This window comes from Alligator mississippiensis, chromosome 5 (assembly GCF_030867095.1).
Source record: "Alligator mississippiensis isolate rAllMis1 chromosome 5, rAllMis1, whole genome shotgun sequence".
NCBI lineage: Eukaryota > Metazoa > Chordata > Crocodylia > Alligatoridae > Alligator > Alligator mississippiensis.
Window position 1 is genome coordinate 91934046 of NC_081828.1, and position 10534 is coordinate 91944579.

Consider the following 10534-nt stretch of genomic DNA (forward strand, 5'->3'; position numbering starts at 1 on the left):
GGTCATTTGTATACCAACATGAAATTTATCCAAGGGCTTATGTACAAATGAAGACACTATCAAATTTAGTTTTGAAAATGCACTGTATAGACTTTACATTAGATTTAAACACAACCACTCCTTTTTTTTCCATTTGTTTACTACAGTTTCAAATACACACCTGGAACAAGATGCATACAGAACAGCCTCATAGCACCATTCAGTCAGGCTTAGGCTGTCCATGCTAAGATCAGGTCCTTATAAGTCATCACATGGCAGATGCAGGTTAGAAAGGACATTCTTTTTCTGTCTTGTGTTTATGTAATTATAATGATAGGGAAGACAGAAAGTCTGCATCCCAAATTTCTCAGGGTCTTAGTGAAGTTATTAACACTAATACATTGTTTAAATTCAGAGCAAGTTGTGTTTTTAAACAAGAAGTTTATTCTTTGGGAAACTCTCATCCAGTTCTTAATAGTTAATAAAATCTTTGCAGTTCTCCTTTAAAAACATCTAGGATTGCTCTGTTTTTAATAAATGTAAAGCAGATGCAGCCACTTACTATTCACAGTTTCTCCTAAATTATAGAATATATGTCATAATGTCAAATCTGCTTGTATGGAATAATTGGAGATATCTCACTGTTATCTGTCTGGAGTAAATGTCTTATGTACTGAATACCCTGGTGTTAGCAAACGAATATATTAATATGGAACATGTGGACTCATAATTCCCCACTTAAATAGGATTTATGGCCTGAGAGAGTATTTAGCTGTGGGACAGATCATTCATCATCACAAACTGATTATGGACATTTGCAAGAGACAGGGTTTCAAAGGATGAGATTCTGCAACCTCCCTGCATACTGAGTAGTGCCCTATTCCTTGAGCAGTCCCATGGGGATGACCATAAAAAATAAAGCCCAGGAACTCCTTGAAGGGCAAAGTACTGCTCAGTGCAGCAGATGTGGTAAGAAATCAAGTATTTTTTAATTATCGGCACAACCCTCTGTTTCTTGCATATCTGATATTCTCCCTTACTTCAGAAGGAGTTTTGTGTGCAAAGGGGTGAAAGATTGAACTCACTGCCACAATACCTTGGAATTAGCTCAATACTACTTTTTATATCTTAAGTACCCCAATTTGGAGCGGGGGAGGGGGAGAAGAGTTATCCAAAGCCTCTAAAGCTAGAGGGGAAAAACATTCAAAAGTAGAATAAAATAACACCTTCCTGAATTTTAAATGTTGTATAAGGAAGTGCCCTTGTGTAATATTCATAAATATATGACTACATTACTGGTTGATTTATTGGATACACATTTTATGTTCATGTATCAAACCATTCCTCTACTGTGTTTTGAGGAACTTATTATTAGATTGCTTTTCCACACCCCCTCTTTTATGTTTGATGCAATTATCTTATTGCATTTTCCACAGTGATGAGATGATTGGACAAAATATCAGATTCTAGGACTGTATACAGATGATTACATAGAACTGTACAGATAACCCAGCCTTGGTCCAACAAATCTGGTATGTTACCTACAGAAATGGCTGTTATGGCTATCTTGGGCATTCATATAAGAGTTAAATTACTCCTCCTACTATTAATACTGCTACTACTAATACCGTTGCTGTTGTTGTTATGCCCTATTGCTTATGCATTTAAATGTCTCACAACCTTTCTTGTACCAATTAGTTCTATTGGAGCTGATATGGGATATGAAAGTGTCTGAGCCTTTCACTGAGAGAGAATTATGACCAGAGCGAAAAGGGATTTTTCTAGAGCATCTCTCGAAATGTCCAAGATCAGAAAAGTTGTTTTGATAGGTGTTTTATTAGGAAAGTTAGTTAACAATAGAACCACAGAACATGGTAAATTTGGAAGTGTATGTGTCTGTGGCCACGTCTACACAAGACGCTGACTGCATAGTAGCTCACTACTACTGGACAGTACTGTCACATGGCACAAAGCACAATGCTCTGATACTGCAGAGTAGTAACGGGTTACTGTGCAATCAGCATCACCAAAATGCCATTCAGGGGAGCTACTGTGCAGCAACTTGTGTATGCAAGTACTAAATGACTGTGCAATAATTCCTGTGCAGTCAGCATCTTATGTAGATGCGGCCTGTGTATGTGTTCACCCTCTGTAGGGTAGGAGGGCCATTGGCTTACAGTCTTTTTTATCAGCTCAGACTATCAACTTCTCTCATGTCCACCATAATTTTATCAATGAATCTGTCCCACACAGTTTTTCTAGATGTTCCTTTCTCCATTAAGTCATCACTCAATATTTAGTATGCACTAAATTTCATGTCCCTATTGTATGGTTAACTGAAAACAAATTCTCATTGTTTGAGGACTAGAAGAAATTACATGAAAAGAATTACTCTGTTGCTATGCAGTGTCCTGAGATCTCACTGTACAATGGGCTTGAAACCCTAAGCTTTTTGGATGAGTATCCTCTTGACTAACTTTCAATTTCTTTTCCTCTGATCACATCATGAGCCAGATCCTTTTCCCCAAGAAATTAATGAGAGTTTAAATTTGGTTCAGTAGGTAAAGATTCAAGCCCTTTAATATGATGGAGGATCAGGAATGCCATGATTAGGTTTCCTCCACAGTTTTCATTTCAGTTGGAGCATTAAATCTTTCCATTCTTTACACCTCTTGAAAGTCATGATGAAGAAAGCAAAGGGACTAATACTTTGAAGCTGGCCATAGTTTGTGGATATTTGGAGAAACTAAACAGTTTACATATATGGTATATTAACTGTTTCAAAACTCCATTTTTAATTGTGTACATGGTGCATCATGTATTTTCCACCATCCTTTTTGTTACAGAATTGAATAAAAATTATCTCATCCTCTGAGGAACAGCTGTGCCAAGAACTTATACTAAATTAATCAATCACATTGTGAGGCAGAGGGATTTGGAGAGAGGTCCTAAACCAAAACACCTTTTTTACTTTTTCTCTGGTGATTTTTTAAATTTCAACACTGGTCACTAATGCAGCCATCTCACAGAGTCACGGATTCACAGAAGTTTAGGGCTGGAAGGGACCTCATGAGATCATCTCAAATTCATATTTTTCTAGAAAATGTAGAATGCTAATGGCATTCACAAATTTAAGAGAGTTCCAAGTTTTTTTGTTTGTTTGTTTTCAACGTTTTGATTTACATTTCCATTTTATTTCTGCTCCTCCTTTCTATCGTAAAGAATTTATATTCCACTTTTCTCTTCTTGTGCCAGAGCACATTTGCCTTTCCCATGGTTCTTTCTTTTGTATACTCTTTTTCTATTTTTCCACCTTTTAATTTTCCCTTTTACACCTTTATTATTCCTTACATCCTTACTTATGTATTACTACTTGCTCTTGTTATTTCTTCCTAACCAATGCTGTCCCTAATGATCATCTTTCCCTCCCCCCTCCTAACCAAATTTTCCCTATCTGACTCATCCTGTCTTTTCTTCCATACCAGCCTTGGATGTCTCCCTCCCTTTGTCCACCCATCTTGATCAGCTCATCTCCTTTCTTTCATGCCCTTGTTTTCCTGGCACCGAATTATATCTTGGATTCAAAAGCTTGTCTAACTCTGTCCCAGTTATGCAGTCAGTCCAATAAAAGATATCACCCTAAGACATACTTGCCTCTCACATAATTCCTAAACCATCACAGCTACAACACCACTCTAACACTATCTTAGCTCTCACTCCTCACAGAGCCTTGGTTCAACCCCATGCACTATGAAACAGATGAAAAAAATAGAAATCATCTTGTTCACCTCTATGCCAGAACAGCAGCTTTTCCTGTAATACTGTAAATCCTGTACTTTCCTTGCACACAGTATCCAGGAAAGTTGCTGAATGTTGATTGTATGCTGTAAATTTATTGACAGAAACATTTGAGTTGTTGCTTTTCACATGGGTAATTTTAGAGCACAGATGCCTATCATGTTTACTCACATACCAGGGCTCACATTTAATGAGCAAAATGTCAAGTATATTGTTATCCACCATAAAAACTGTGAAAAATATCCTTGCCATCTGCAGTGTGCCTTCTGCTTCAGCCCAGAAGAATTCTACAAGCAACTACATGCAATTAACATTCAAGCCAATATTTATAAATGGCAACCACCTCTCAAAGTCACAGCCTGCTTTCTTTACAGGGCTCAACCTCATACTGGAGTTAATGAGTTGGGGTGAGAAAGTATAAGAGTGTGGAACTGTACCTCTTTGCTGTACTGAACTGAAACAATCACACAAAACTAGGCAGAGAATGGGAAACAGAGAAGTGAAGCTAAGAGCTATTGATACAGTCCAAGGGGCAGATTCTGAACTGACCTGATGCCTACTGGCATACCTCACTATCTTCAGAAAAGTTCTGCAGGCAGTATAAATCAGTAAAAATCAGCTCAAATGACTTCAATAAAATAAAACTAACTTTTGACATCAGAAGATCTAGTCCTAAATAACTTCCATAAAATAGAGAAATGAATGGGAAATGAGACCGTGAACTGTGATATGCCAGAAAGATGCAACAGTGTAATTGTTTCTTTTTTTATTATCCAAATATAAGTATTATTGGGGAAGGGACTTCTTGTTCTGTTTTTTATCCAGTGTCTAGCTCAATGTTTTTAGGCTGAGGCTTTGAGACACTACTGGAATTAAAATATTATAAAAGCCTTAGCCTTAGTCTCGGCAGCCAATCAGAGTGCTCTGCACAGACAGAGACAGACGGCAGAGCGCTGCCATGACAGTGGGGGCTGAGGAGCCAGTGGGGAGAGGGGCTCTGCTGGCCTTGCCTCCCTCCCCTGCTCCTTGGAGGCAGAAGGGGATGGCAAGAACCGGAGTGCAGCCATAATGGAGGGGATGGAGTGGTGGGGTGAGGCCAGTAGTGCTGGCCTCACCCCCACGGGTCTGCTTCTTGGAGCCAGGGGCCAGCACCTCCTCCTCCAACAACAGCCAGCAGGGAGGGGAGGCAGTGGGGAACAGAGGAGGGAGGGGAGTGGGAAGGGGAGCGGGAGTTACTAGTGGCTGTGCCCGCCACAGCCATGACCACCACTGTCGTTGCGACTGCTGCAGTCATGGGCCCTGGTCCTGGCCCAAAGCAGCATGGGGGGGAGGTGGGGAGCAGCCATGGCCCTCACCCAAAGCAGTGGGGGGGAGGCAGAGAGCAGCACCGGCCCAAAAGGGACTGGGGACATGGCCCAGGCCCTGGCCCGAAGTGGCGAGGGGAGGCGGGGAGCGGCCTCGGCCTCGGCCCTGGCCCGAATCGGGGGGGGCAGATGCAGATCTCTGTCCCCACCTGCCATTCTTGATGGGAAATTTTCTAGTATCAAAAATAAAGTAATAATACTAGTAATGCAAACATGTCTGTATCCATACAAAAGGGGCATGACTTCCTTGGTTAAGGCCTGCAAAATCCTCAGTCCCATTTCTTCAAGGGGGATTAAGAATTCTCAGAGCCTTCAAGAACCAGACCGGAAAAAAACATTGACAGGAGAAAGTGTTTTGACCCACTGTGATTCTTTGAGCATCCAGATTGTAGCTGAAAGTCCAGCTGGAGCCCGAAGTGGCAAAGATGACTAAGTAAAGGCACACATACTTCTTCAATCAAAGGTGCGAATATAACTTCTGCCATTTGCTCCAGTTATTTCCACCAACCCTCTTACACTGCCTCAGTCTTCAGTCAGTCAGATGATTCTCATCTGATCCCCTGTCTAGAGAAAGTGCAGACAGTCAAAAACACTGAGCTATAATCAACTCTTTCTTTGCAAGTTAATCTAAACTGCATATATTGAACCAAGAAGCAAGTGAATAGATACTCAATTTTGATTCCAGAAATGCAGCCATATGCCTGCAGTGGCTCAGGCTACAAACTGCTGGAGGACACTAGAGTAAGCCCTGCCTTCCCTTCAGCAGTGGCCAGAAGGCTGAAGGGAAGCCAGGAGGGAAGCCTGGAAGCCTGGAGGGCTTCTCCCCCCACCCCCCTCCCCCTGTCCTTGCTTGAGCTGAGGGGGATCATGGCCAGGCCCCACCCTGGCCTGCACAGATTTCAGCAAGGGTATCCCTGGAGAGGGAAGAGGGAAGCAGCCTCTGTCAGGCTTTCCCTCTGCTCCCTGCTGGAGCAGAGGGAGCAGATGTGGCCAGATCCTGGCCTCGGGCCAGTATGCTGAGGCAGAGTGAAGGCAGGGGGAGTTAAACCCCTTCTCCTTCTGGCATGGGGCCCCAGCCAGGGTCGGCTTGGCAGGGGTGCAGCAGTCCCTGCTTGGCTTTGCTCTGCTTGCTGCTCCAGCAGCCCGCACACTGAGGTGGAGGGAAGGGAGTGGGGTTTAAACCTTGAACCTCCCCTCAGGCTCAGTGTGCCGGCCTGGGGCCAGTGTCTGGCCGCACCTCCCCACCCTGCCACCACCCCCTCTGCTCAAGCAGCAAGCAAGGAAAAGCCTGGCAAGGGCTTCTCCGCCCCCGCCAGGCAGACCTGTCTGCAGTCCCGAGCAGGGTTTCTCACCCCCACTCCCATCCCTTTCTCAGCCAGCTGGAGCATTGATAGTGCTCCAGCTAGGGAGCAGAGGGGCAGGGTCAACCTGCTCCACTGGAGCAGACAGAATGGCTCAGCCCAGGGCTGCAAAGCATCTTGGGATCCTGGGGGATTGTGAGTTAACTTGAACCAGGGATGGGCCTGGGACAGTTCTATAAACCCATTTGACCTAAATATGTTAAGTCTGATACTACATTCAACCAGGTTTATCTTAAACCAGTTCAGCCCCTTTTGAAAGGCACATGCACTGCGCTTCTGTTTTTACAGGTTTAAACTGGTTTATGTGTAACTTGTGTCCCCAGCCATGGAATGTAAACACTCCTCTCTGGACACAGGGAAAGGTTGATGAAACAGAGAGGAGAGCTGGATGACATTTCCTATGGCACTGCTTTGCTTAGTTCCCTAATGCCTCATATGCATGATAAGCAGAAGGTTCGAAGATAAACTGAAAAGGAGAAAGCACTTCATTAAATGAAAATATTTTCTATAATTAGCAAGTGTACCAGATATCTGTATGACAAACCCAATTCAGGTCAAATGCATTTCTGTTTTATATTTTTTTAGGTGTGAAAACATTTCTCCAGTATTTCTCTTGACATGCTCTATTTCCAAAATAATCAGCTTCTAGGTAATCAAGCCACTCTATAAGCCACAAATCTTCCTTTCCACCTTGGTGAGTCTCATTTTAAAGCCTGTATATTCCTTTCCCAGCAAAGCACTGCTATTCTTTGCTACTCTAGTTCCTGACTCCTTTTGTAAATCGTCTCCAAAAGTTTTTTGTGGAACATACCCATTAAGCTATTCCAAGATAAGCTCTGATTTTATAGACTGTCAGGGTAAATTACTGGACCATGTATGTTAAATGGCCTCCTTTATGCCCAATCCATAAAGAATGAGATTCTGTTATATTTCCCAGGCTGACCTTTTAGCTCATATTGTAAAGACATGTGTGTTGTGATTCAGAGGTCTCTGGCTTAATATCATAGCTGTCACACTAAGGGTTTTAGACACCATGTGCTGAAATTGTAAGCATTTATTTAACACTTGCATTTATGTTTAATGCTCCATTTGGTATTTTTCTTCTTCAGACTTGTTTTCCATTTCCTAAGCAAGCTTTGTTTGGGAAAAAGGAAGCATTATTTTCCAGAGAGATTTCTTATCATCACCACATCAGACTGTACTATTGTAGCCTATATATCTTACTTTTCATTCCTTCACTGGGCACTTATCTTTGACTCTGCCCAAAACTTTGAGAACAGTGACAAAAACAAAACAAGAAACAAAACATGAGAAAATTCTTTATAGAAAAATGCTTATTTATTAACATGTTATTACATCTTGAAGACCTTAGTGGTGATCAAGGGCCCATTTATAATAAGTATGGTGCAAACCTATAGTACAAGATAGCTTCCATCCAGAAGAGTTTGTAGATCCTGCAAACACTTATTCACATGGTTAAGTTTCATACTCTTGAGCAGCCACATTGACTTCTGTGGGAGTACTCACATATGTGTGAAGATAAGCACCTGTGCAGGTGTGTGCAAGCAAACAGGCAAGACAGACAAATGGAGGAAGTCAGGAAATCAGCCCATCGGTGGCTGGCATCCAGAAATAGCTTATAAGATGTCAAAATGAGGAAAATTAGCAGTGGCGTAACAAAGACGCTGTATCTACAATCTGGATTCAAAGCAGTGCAATCTCTGTAGTGTAGTTACACTCAGAAGAGGCAACATTGAACCATGGTACATCATATGGTTACATTCCAAGATTGGTATATGTCCATATGGTCTAATAAGATAGGGATAGGGCACCTAATAAGATAGGGATTGATCTGATTAATACCTTCATGTCATAACTGAAAGGCTTCCTTTGTTTGTACCAGGTATAGTCCAATGGGATTCTGGTCGATGTCTGGGGCTCCCAAGTACAATGGTGGTACAAATAATACATATAAATAATGGCACCAGATGTCTTCTGGTACCTCCTCCATGTTTTGACACAAAGAAGTTAAAGACTTAGCCAGTCAGGTCTATGAAAGAGAAAGGTACGGTTTGCTTCCCATTCATCTGAACACCCACATGTCGATGTAGCAAATAACACTGTGGAAAAGAGCTTGAAGAAACTTTTCATTCATCAGGACCTAGGTTAGTAAACATGCAAGGTATTACTTATTAAACAGAGCTGCACTTCTGAGGAGGCAGGGACTTTAGATCTGTCTGTAAATTCCTCATCTGCTTTAAGTTTCTCATCAACTTAAATGACCACGTTAACAGCCTACACTGCTGCTTTAAAGTTTTCACACAGTTTGTCACAACATAGCCTGCATGCTGGGTTTTCAGAAATCTGACAGCTAAAATTTGCATTTCTACTCTTCTCTAGAGGCAGTTACAATTTGTATTCTGCACCTTTATCATTAAAGTGTTAAATAAAAGATTTAGAAGAAACTGTTTTGACACATTCCCCAAAGAAATATTTGTATTCCTTCTTATTCATTTAAGAATCTGACCAACCAATGGGTGGTAAGGGGCAGCATTCAGACTTCTGGTTTCCCTAACAGGTTGTGCCAGTGCAGAGTATTTTCTTCGGAAGAATTAAAGGAGAGGGGGGGGAAATGCATAAAACACAAATATCTTCCTAGACTCTGCCCAAAACAAAACACAAAATAAAGTAGGACCTAAAAGTACAGGTGAATTTTTGAGACTCATGTATCACTGAATATGGAGATGGGAAGTGGGTAGGAGAAAAACCTGGCTTCATTTGAGTCAATGAGCATTTTCACATTGAATGTAAAAGGGCCAGAATTTCACTTCTTTAGTATTCATACTTAACACTGTCCACTTCTGTAACAGGGACCCTACCCTGCTACTAGAGAATCAGTGTAATAAGAGAAAGGAAATGGCGACTGCACCTTTAAGTTTAGCTCCTAGGAGGCAGGATATAGGCCCAAGGGCTGACTCCAGGGATAGATGGAGTAGAGCAGTCTGATCTGAGCAGAGCTGGAGGAAGTGGTGCTGGAAATGATTTGCTATGAATAGGCCCAAGAAGGCTGTTGTAGGCACAACCAGGGTGGTTTGAGGTGGAAGGCTGGGAAAAGGCCAGAGAGCCCAGGACCATAGTGGGGATGGCCTGCTGGGAAATGAAGTCTAGCTGCTGGATGGATCGGCCATTGTGCCCACCCCTGCCTTAAGGAGTTTACGATTGGAGCAAGTTTGAGCCATCTATTTGCTCATATTTACTTTTGCTAAGGTATGTTGCAGAAAATGCTCTGAAATATTTATTCACTATTGAAAAAGCCAACATTAAAAAATCTCCTAGAATCACTTTGCCAATCAACCGCAAAGCATCATCTCTGCTTCTGGATTGACTCTCCACTTTCCTTCTGACATACCACACCAAACAGGTCAGAGTTCCATAACATGCTTCTCTCAAAATGTTAGGTTGTCATGACATTTGGAAATTGGAATACAGGCAACCCCTGCTTAATGAGGTTTTGGTTACTGCTATTTCACTATACGGCTCATTTAAAATTCATACCGATTCCACTGAGTTCTCAGCCAGTTTTGCTATAGCACTCAATGGAATAAGCAAGTTTTGGTGCGTCGGTGGGGAGAAGCAGTAGTGGTGGCAGCAGCAAGTGGGGTGAGTGGCAGCGAGTTGGGGGTGAAGAGGCAGGCATGAGCATGAGGCCTGCGCCAGTGGCCAAGGCCAGGGCTGGCAGGGGCCCAGGGTGGGGTGGCAGGGGCACGGGGCCTGGGCTGACACATGGTACTGGAGTGGGCGGGGGGGGTAGGTGAGGAGAAGCAGCTGTGAGGAGCTTGGGGCCCACACTGTTGCATGGGGCCAAGGCTGGTGGGGACCAATGTCTACGGTGTGGTGTCAGGAGTGCCGCTGCCCAGGGCCAGCAGGGGCCCGTACCCAAAGTGGGGCAGCAGAAGCATAGGGCCCGTGCCAGTCCATACCCGGGGCAGGGTGGTAGAAGCCCAGGGCCAGGGCTGGTGGGGGCCCATGCCC